We start from the raw sequence: 10,129 nt of genomic DNA, 5'->3' as shown, positions 1-10,129 counted from the left end.
GACCATTTTTTCCACTTTGAGCACTCAAGGGAAAATGTCGCTACGAGGTGGCTCTTGCACTGACGGTTTGTTCCCACGACAAGCAGAACGAAAGATACACTATTTTGCCACCTCTCACTAATAGTTTTTGATGGTTTTTGATGTGATAGAAAAAATCTCACCACAAGAAAATGGAATCGAGTTGCCCAGAACTGAGATAGCATTTTTTAGGTAGAAACAACACAACCCCATAGGTTCATATAGATCCTCCATAAGTGCCACGGTCTCCAAATTATGGGATGTCAAAGTTTGACCATTTTTTCCACTTTGAATGCTCAAGGGAAAACGTCGCTACAAGGTGGCTCATAACGATCAGACACCTTGAGGAGTGAGACATGGGCACACCTAGTGTAAACCTGACCACCTAGGCATGATCGCACTGACGGTTTGTTCCCACAACAAGTAGAATGAAAGATGCACTATTTTGCCACCTCTCACTGACAGTTTTTGATGGTTTTTGATGCGACAAAAAAAATCTAACCACAAAAAAATGGAATCGAGTTGCTCGAAATCGAGATAATATTTTTTAGGCAGTGACAAAATGACCCCATAGGTTCAAACAAATTGTCCATAAGTGCTTCAACTCTTCTTTTATAGGTGATGAAATGATGAACTTCACTCCATAAGCATGAAATGATGAAGTTAAGCATGAAATGTCTTAATTGGTTCTTCAAATGATGAACTTCACTCCATAAGAATGAGTTTATGAAATAATAACTTCACTCCAATCTCTTCATGCATGAAGGACTCAAAGCAAATCCACTCAATCAAAATACAGAATATCAACATTACCGGTATTAGTACTTGGGTATACACAATATGAGCAATAGATAGTTTAAAAGTATACGCCATATGAGTTACAAGTAATGAACAAATTGGATCACATTTCAAGACATATACACAACTAACAAATTTGATCGCATTTCAATAGCAAATAACTAAGTTTCAGGAATATCATGTTTCACCATCCTCATCTGCGTCAGTGTCTACACAAGAACATACACACTAGCAGGTGGTTCATGCCAAATGATGCATGAGGTGTTGCTGATGAAGGAGGTGTCGCTGAGGAAGGAGGTGTTGCTGATGAAGGAGGTGTCACTGATGAAGGAGGTGCTACAGGTGCTGGTACATCCTCTACTCCGACCAGCTATGTGCCATGCTGAACAATGACATCAGTGAATGATGCAGCTACCTAAAGAGTCTGTAATTCTATAGACTCCTTCAAGGATATAGGGACAGTGACATGAACCATGGGTTTAGGAGTTATACACCTCCTATGTTGTGGATCTACCACCCTATGGGCCCCAGGTCTTTCCTGCACAGAGCCTCTCCCTCTACCCTAAAATTTTTGGATGTCAAAGTAATTCGGTTTCTCGCTGAGGATAAACTCGCAATACAACTTTCTCAAAAAATATAGAGGCACCTCCCAATTATTACAAGTTGGTTGGTCAAAGACCATATACCACCTATCACAAAAAGCATCTTTCAACCTAGCATGAACACACCAATTTATAGGAAACAGAGTCGTATTTAGTTCTAGGTTGTTACTGGTAACAAGATCGGTGAAAAGAGCACATATGTTAGCTTTAACTATGCCATTTTTCTTCACTTGATCATATGACAATCCATCCGCATAAAATGTTCAACATCTATCCCTCCATGAACCCCATTTCGTAATCTCCCTAGATACCTCATTTGCACTATTAGCCATTGTTTCTAATGTTCTAGCAAGGGTTGAGTGGTGCTCAAGCCTAGAGGTCCTCAACCTATTCACCAATATAGAAATTTGGGCACTATTTTGTGTAAGGCGATTGATGAGATCCTCTTGTGTAGCATCTACATGATCTAATGGAGGACGTGGAGGGTTTCAGGGTGGTGGTGGTTGTTGAGGAGCAACATTTTCAGGATTTTGAGGGTTTTCTTGTTGCTCTTGTGCAATGTTAATAGGGTTTTCTTGTGTTGCTTGTGCAAGAGGAGGGCTTTGTTGTCTATTTCATTTTTGGGGATTGCTTGAAGAATCTAACATCAAATTAATAAAAACAAAACTTAAATCAATTTAAAAACCCTAATTTAATTTAAATGCAAAGAAAAATAATCAAACAAATCAAATCTTACCTATACGATGGGGTGCCATTGTTGAAAATTGCTTTCGATAATGGGAAAATAAAAAATTGTTGCAAACCCATGCGGGTTTGATGCTTTTTTGGCTTCTCTTTGCCGCTGTTCCACGGTTTTTGGCATTGAAAATGGCCAAAGCCCGTGGCCTACACAAAAGAAATATGTTTCTCAAAACCTGTACGGGTTTTGAGAAACTTTAAATTTTTTTGTTTAAAAAAAATGTTCCTCAAAACCCGTACTTTTGGTTTTTTTATTGTTTTTTCTCTAGGCTTGGTGTTACCAAGCCTAGCATGTTTTTGAAATTTTAGAACCCACACGGGTTATGAAAAATTTCGTTTTTTTTGGCATGTGGCCACTTTTCTCTTCACCATCTTGGTGCACTTACCCTTAGGCCCCCTTTTATGAGACTTTTTTTCTATTTGGGGTAGAATTTGATGCAATTCATAGTGGTGTTGTCGTTTTTCAATTTTTGTGCGTATGGTGAGAAAACACTTGGATGCATATTGTAGACACATAAAAATTTCCATTAATTTGTCTGCATTTAATTTTAAATTTCTCCGAACATCGAGCGAGTACTTATTATTACATTATTATTTCTCAATAATTCATTATTCATAATTCCCATCTTTCATTATATTATTATTAATATCATACCATTTATCCATTAAATTTATTAAATAAAACATTATATCATGCATACACCTTCATGCATACACCTTCATACATTCACATTATACACATTTTTCTATTTATTTAATAAAACCCTTAAATATCCCCTCCTACCACTTACCATTTCCCATTTACCACTCATCTTCCCTATACCACTCATCTTGTATTATCCCACATTCATCCCACAACATGAACTCACCCAGAGAAATTCTATTTAAACAAAGCCCCCTCTCTTATTTGAGGATATCTCATCTTTATGCGTCAAACGTATGCCAGTTTGCAGTCCATTATCATCTTATCTACTATCTTTGCATTCTCAAATCTCCATTTCCTCATAGCTTTTTTCATAAGTGCTTCTGAGAGCAAATATATCAAATGTGAAATCTTGAGGAATAAGAGTGCAATGGAGTGAATTTTGTTGCATGCATGTGTGTTTCTAGTTTATATTTCAATTTGCATGTATGTGTTTTGTAGGTACTTCATTGTTGGATGTTGGAAGAACCTAAATCCATGATTTAGTTTCCCATTTCCTCCATCTACAATTGGCACGCCCGATGGGACCTCCACTTATCATTCTATTGTTTGGTTTTTTCTTGATAGAAGATAAATTTCCAGGAAGAAAAATCTATTTGTCTGATTTTTCTTAAAATTTTCTAATGCCTCTGTGACAAATCTGTCTTGTGCATATCCTGCAGGTTGTAAATAAGAGAAAGAAAAAAAATAGCTCACCAGCTTGCTTGTGCTACCACGTTTTGCATGCATTTGCTTGAATGTGTAACAAAGCCTTTGCATATCATACAAATTTTGCTTGAGAGTTCTGGCAGTCATTTCAACAGATCTATTTTGAACATTTTTTATAAATATTATCATCTATGACAGGGCATGATATGAGATTACATTTCTTTGATATATTTTGTAGTCTTCAAACAACGCACCTGGCTTAGTCTATGCTCCACAATCTGCAATCTTCAAATAGCTAATGTGTTTGGTCTGTAACCCCACGTTGGGCATTCATTTTCTACACTTTTGAACAAAAAAAAATGTGCCTTGTCTATGCTGCCATAGTTTGACAAAAACATTTTCATTTCGTTATCTGGAAAAGAACTTGTGTGCTTGAAAAAAAAATTGTTACACATTGTAAAATCTTTATATCTGGCAGCAGTTCCTAGAACCTCAAAAAAATTGCAGGTTTATCAAATCGTGTTACTTCAAGGCATTTTGCAAAGTGTTTGCATGTCTTCAAAAAATTCTTTGAAACTATTCATGCCTTTCAAATCTTCATGCATGGATGTTGGCAAATGATTACAGTCTAAAAAAAAAAAAAAAAATCATATTTCATTGAGGCATCAATTCAAACAGCTCACAGGCCTCTTTTTAACAGCCACGTCCCTGGTTTCTGCTCTACGTTAAGACCACAGTCTGTGTGCTATTTTAACAGTCTGAATTTTTACCACGTGGCTAAAATTCCTTTCAACTAAATCCATTTTGGGCATATTGTTCAATCATAATAATTTTTATTAAAAAGTTTGTGAGGAACCTGTGTGAGGGACTGCCTTGGTAGCTTTCTACTTATGATTTAAAGTTTAGATTTTTAGTTTTTAAGTTTATTTTACTTTTTTCTAATTTTAAATATAGTTTAGATTTTTGTTTTATTTTTAAAGTTTAGTCTAGCTCAAGTTTTTGTTTTTAAATCTAGATTAATTTAAATTTTATTTTTTTTCTTAGATTTAGATTTAGATTAGTTTACTTTTTCATTAGATTTAGATATTTTTTTGTTAATTAAAAATTAGATTTAAAAAAATTAAAAAAAAAAAATTGGTAGTTTAGATTTTTAGTTTGGTAATTAGAATTAGATTTTTTTTAATGTTCTTAATTTAGATTTTTTAATTTGTTAATTAAAAGTAGATTTTTAAATTTACTTCTTAGCTTAGATTTTTCTATTTGGTAATTAGAAATTGATTTATTTTTTTATTTTTTTAAAATTTGTTTTTTAGTTTAGATTTTTTAAATTTGTTGTTAGTTTAGATTTTAATTTGTTAATTAGATTTCAATATGGGTAGTGTTTTTCTTTTTATTGACTTTAGAGACTAATCGTTGTTGCTTTGTGTGCTGGTGCAGGTTCACTCTTATGGCATCCAATCTCGTGTGTTGAAGATCATATCTTGAAACTACTAACATTGTTTGATGTAGGACGCATATCAAAGAAATGGTGATTTGAAACAGATTGTCTAATTTTTAGATTAGATCACATTTTGAATTGGTGCTTTAAAATTAACCAGTGTCTTTCGTGTTTTGAGCATTAGGCTCTTTTGTGTTTACCTTTTAGAGGGCCTGCCTCCCGAGAAGCCCTTAAGGCTCAGTGAGAGGGAACGACCCAAGTGGTAACGGGCTAAAGCCAAGCTCTTCCGAACCACTATAAATAAATGTGTTTGTGACGAAAGTTGCAAGCAACGAGTGCTAATTAGTTCATACCGACGGCATGTCTCCCCATAAACCCTATAGAGCACAACCTCTATAGGCTGGGAGCCTTCCTTAACGGAGTGTACGCCGCTGCATGTATGGCCACTCGAACGGATGCCCTTACTAGACACCATTTGTGTTAGAAGCCAAAAACCTTCTAGTTGTTGATGCAGGAGGTCGGACCTCTGAAGCGGCTCACATTCTTACGGTTCTTAGTAGAGATACAAAGTTCGCCATGGGGATTTTTCGTGGGGACTGATGCTTGGCTGCCCCGAAGAAGTGAGTGCCGAGGGTGGAGCCAGTGGGGTCAAGCATCTAAGTATCCGCTCTGAATTGCGTAGCTCGAGGTAACCCCCCAAGTGAGATTCAACAACTATTGTCCTGGCCAGCCTTAGGATTGTGCTTGAATGTGTTTTTATTGCAAAATCAAACAAACACTATGTCTGCCCTATTTTCTGAATGTGTGCACAAACAAACAAGAACATTTCACAATCAACACCACACTTGAAATTGAAACACTTTACAAAAACCTTGGTCTAAGCTTTTAAGTATCCATCCACATTGTAAAACAACATTGTCCTTGAAACGTTGAACTTGTGTTCTCAAAACAACCATTTCAAATCTCTTGAGACATTGCTTTTGGAGTTCTGATCTTTTAGGTCCTCATATAGTCACATCATTCTAGCTTTCCATACCTTTTAGGTCCTTGCATAGTCTTCACCTAGTTGCACCTTTCATCCTTGCATATCTTATTTAATCATACCTAGTCTTTGCATATCCCCCCTAGATCAAACCCATGCATAATCCCCTTAGATCATACCCATAATCTTTGCATAGCCTTCCATCATTCCTTTAGGACATAACCTTAAATCCTACACAAGTTCCTTAGGTCATTTCATCATTGGTCCTAACATTTCATTATTATTTGCATACCAAAATCAAAAAAAAAAATCAAAAATCCAAAAAAACCAAAAACATTGCTTGCACTTAGGATTTCTCATCTTAGGTCTGACATCAAATTTTTATCATCAATCCCCCTTATCAATTGAGGTGCATATCATAGCGCAACTCAAACCTCACATTGCAAATATTTTAAGGCCTAGAGTATCCTTAGTCCTTGAATCAAACATCCTCATATCTCATTTAGGGTTTAGTTGCACATCACTTTCCTATCATATAGATCGCATTTTGCATCAATCCTTTAGCACATTCCCATCTCAATCATGTCACATAGATTACATTTTTACATTGATCCTTATCACATCCCAATCTCACTCATATCATATAGTTTCCCCCTTTGCACTTTAGGGTTCGCATCATATCTAGAGTCTCATACATTGTCCTAGGTCAAAGATTAGAACTATCATAAATATCCATGGCTACCTTGGCTCAAAAAATTCAAGATCTCAAGAGAGAAATATATGACATTCAAGTTCAACAAAATGAATCAATGACCCCTTTTGAGAAACAAATTCATGATATCAACAGTGAAAAACTTCAAGGAATGCTAAAATGACTATATAAGGTGGAACAACAAATAATTGAAAATCAAAAGCCAAATCTCAAGAAAGATCACATGAGTCCTTCACCAAGAAAACAAGACATTTCTTCCAAATATCCCTTAGATAGACAGTTTACACCTTTGGGGCAATCTATTGAGTCAACTTTGAAAGAGCTTCTTGAGCACAATCTTATCATATTGCCTAACAAGACTACATGGGGATGTGAATTTTTGAGCAATTATTGTGAATATCATAGACATAACAAACATAAGACTTCAAATTGCATGGAACTAAAACATAAGATTCAAGACCTCCTTGATAATGATATCATTGAAATTGAAGATCCTAATGACTCATCTATAGAGAAACAAGGCAGTACTCCTAAGAATTATCAAAATAATACACCTATGTCTAGCAAGGCTCCACATGCGACCTCCATCTCTTCCACAATGCCTTCATCTCCTAAAACTTCTCAACAACAATCCATACCATCTCCTTCAAACAATGAACCTAATGGTGAAACTTCTCATGTTGAACCTCTAAGGCTATCAATAGTACAAATCCAAGCTAACCCATTATTTTATACAAATCCTTTATACGATTCAGATATCTTAGATCCTATGCCATCATGCACTCCAATTTCAATCATACCAACTCTAGAAGGCCCCATCCAAAATGCTTCACCATCATGCAAAAACAAGAACACCTTCCAAGAATCCCCCATGCATATCGTAAACACTACCCCTTCCTTAGAAGTGGCTCCATGTCAAGAGGATAATCTGAAAAATGAAGAAATGAGTTCTATCATAAATCAAGATCAAGACACCAAAACTCTCCAATCCCATCCAATGGTTGAAAAAGATCCTACCTCCCTAGAATCCCATGATGATCCCCTTGTACCTTTCTATTTCTTCCAAGATGATCCCCTTCCATCTCAAGAGAGAAGCATCCTTCCAAATCCTATTCCTAATCCACTTCCTAAGCAAGATCATGATGCCTCTTCCACCTTTTCAAATGGTCCTACTCAAAATGAAGTGTCAAACACCCTTCCTACTCTATCCAATGGTCCTCTTCCATGTCAAGATCAAAGTATTCCTTTATTCCCTTGTCATAATTCTCCATGTTTGCCTCAAGAGTCCATCATGCCCATAAAGCCCTCTCATGATCTTATCATTCCCTACATTCCACCTCCACCTCAAAATGGACTTGCCTCTAGCATCAAAAGTAAGAAGAAACTCTTTGTTAAAAATATCTTCCAAAGCATACATTATCAAAGAAAAGGGTTAGACATTCAAGAACATGGTATATTAGAACCCCCTGGCTACATTGCTCACTCCCAAGATGTCGGCATCCTTCATAAATCCTATATTTCTCCCATTAAATACAAATACACACCTTCCCCTTCACCCCTTCCATCTATTTTAGGTCCCTATATCCCTCCATCCCTTATGCGGGATCAACAAAGGCACACATCTTTGAGCATCTTCCATCCATCCAAAATACCTTCATATCATTCCTATCCATCTACACATTTTTTTCCTTCTCCAAGCAATTTTGATGCCAAGCATACAAGTCACAAGTCAAACAATCCACATGCATTTAATGATCAACATGTCCCATCTCATCGACATGTAAAAACAAATAAAAATGCAATCCAAAAAGAAAAAGAGATATACAAAAGGCCACAAAGGCCCATTGAGAAAAAGAAAGAAATTTCAAAAACCATATGGGTTCCTAAGGTGCTTGTAGAAGCAATGCATTCCAAGGGACTACAAAAGAAAGAAATTTCCAAAAGGCCACAAAGGCCCATAAAGAACGAAGAAAAGTCAAAATGTGTATGGCTTCCCAAGTCTTATATCAAGGAAATGCATTCTAAAGTATCACAAAAAAATGAAAAATCAAGAACCATGTGGATTCCCAAGTCGCTCGTACAGGACTTGCACACTAAAGAAAAATCAAAATTGGCATTCAAGTTTGCTACCCCAGCTTTTCCCACATCCACTATCCTAAAACCTATTTCACCTCCTACATCCATTTTGTCTCCTTGTGTCCTAAAATCCACCTCAACCTTTCCATCAAAATCACAAACTCCAAAATCCACTACTCCTCCACTAGCCCACTACCCCTCAAGGTCCGTGCCAATGTTGATCTTGCCAGCATTTCCATCCAGCCATGCACAATTCTTCCAACATCCCATCCATTATCCAAAAATTATGTTCTATCCTTCCATCCCTCTTATCCAATCCTTTGCATAAATCCTTATGACCTTTTTGTCTTATCATCCATTTCATCTCCCTTTACCATCACCCTATCGACATCTTTGAGCATACCTTCAATAGCCATGGATCATTATAGAACATCTTTCAGGGATATTATCTAGAGAACAACTTGATTCCTGAGTCATATCTCCTATCAAGTATCCATCATCTTCCAATAGTTTGAAAAAAGTCAAAAACATGAAAGAAAGAAGTCAAAATCAAAAAAAAAAAATGAAAAATAAGAGAAAAAAAAAAGTCAAAAAAAAGAAAAGAAAAGAAAAAAAGTGAAAAATCAAAAAAAAAGTAAAGAGAAAAAAAAAAAAATCGTCCATTGGTGAAAACCTGGCAAATAGGCACCTTAGGCAAGTACCATGATGAAAACCTGGCAAACAGGCATCATGTGTAATTCATTATTTTCTTGCACTAATTCACTGGGGGCAAGTTCCATCCGTGTGTGTCCATTTATTATCCCCCATCCTCCATTATCCCTCATTCACTCTATATCCATCCATATCCCTTTTTCCACCTTTGATCTTGACAAGGTTAAGGATCTTTACAAGCTTTTGTGTGTCCTATCTATTGCACTTGATCCACAGCCTTAAGCTCCTATCCATTATTTTGTCAATTGCTTACTTCCATCCATCATTACCCCCTTTTGATCTTGCTTATCATATCTGCCTCCTAGCCAAATCTATCCCTTGATCTTGATCTGAACTAAGGACATAAAATGCAACAAACCTCTTGGCATGGTCATTTCTTTGGACCATATGACATTAGTTACACCATACCCTTTCTTTATATTGCTATATCTGGTCCTTGAGCTTGGATTAACATGCTACCTTATTTTGAGATAGTCCTTGACAATCACATAAGCTTTCTCCATCATTTGCTTATCCATTCATATCCTATTCATTCATTCATCCACTCAAAATCCCTTTTACCTTGCTAGACACAAGGGGCAAACATGAAAAAATCTTAAAAATCATAAAATGTCCTGAAAAAATCATTAAACATCATAAAATGTCCTGAAAAAATCTTAAAAATCATAAAATGTCCTGAAAAAATCTTAAACATCATAAAATG

This window comes from Cryptomeria japonica, chromosome 7, assembly GCF_030272615.1.
Source record: "Cryptomeria japonica chromosome 7, Sugi_1.0, whole genome shotgun sequence".
NCBI lineage: Eukaryota > Viridiplantae > Streptophyta > Pinopsida > Cupressales > Cupressaceae > Cryptomeria > Cryptomeria japonica.
This window is presented reverse-complemented; position numbering follows the sequence as displayed.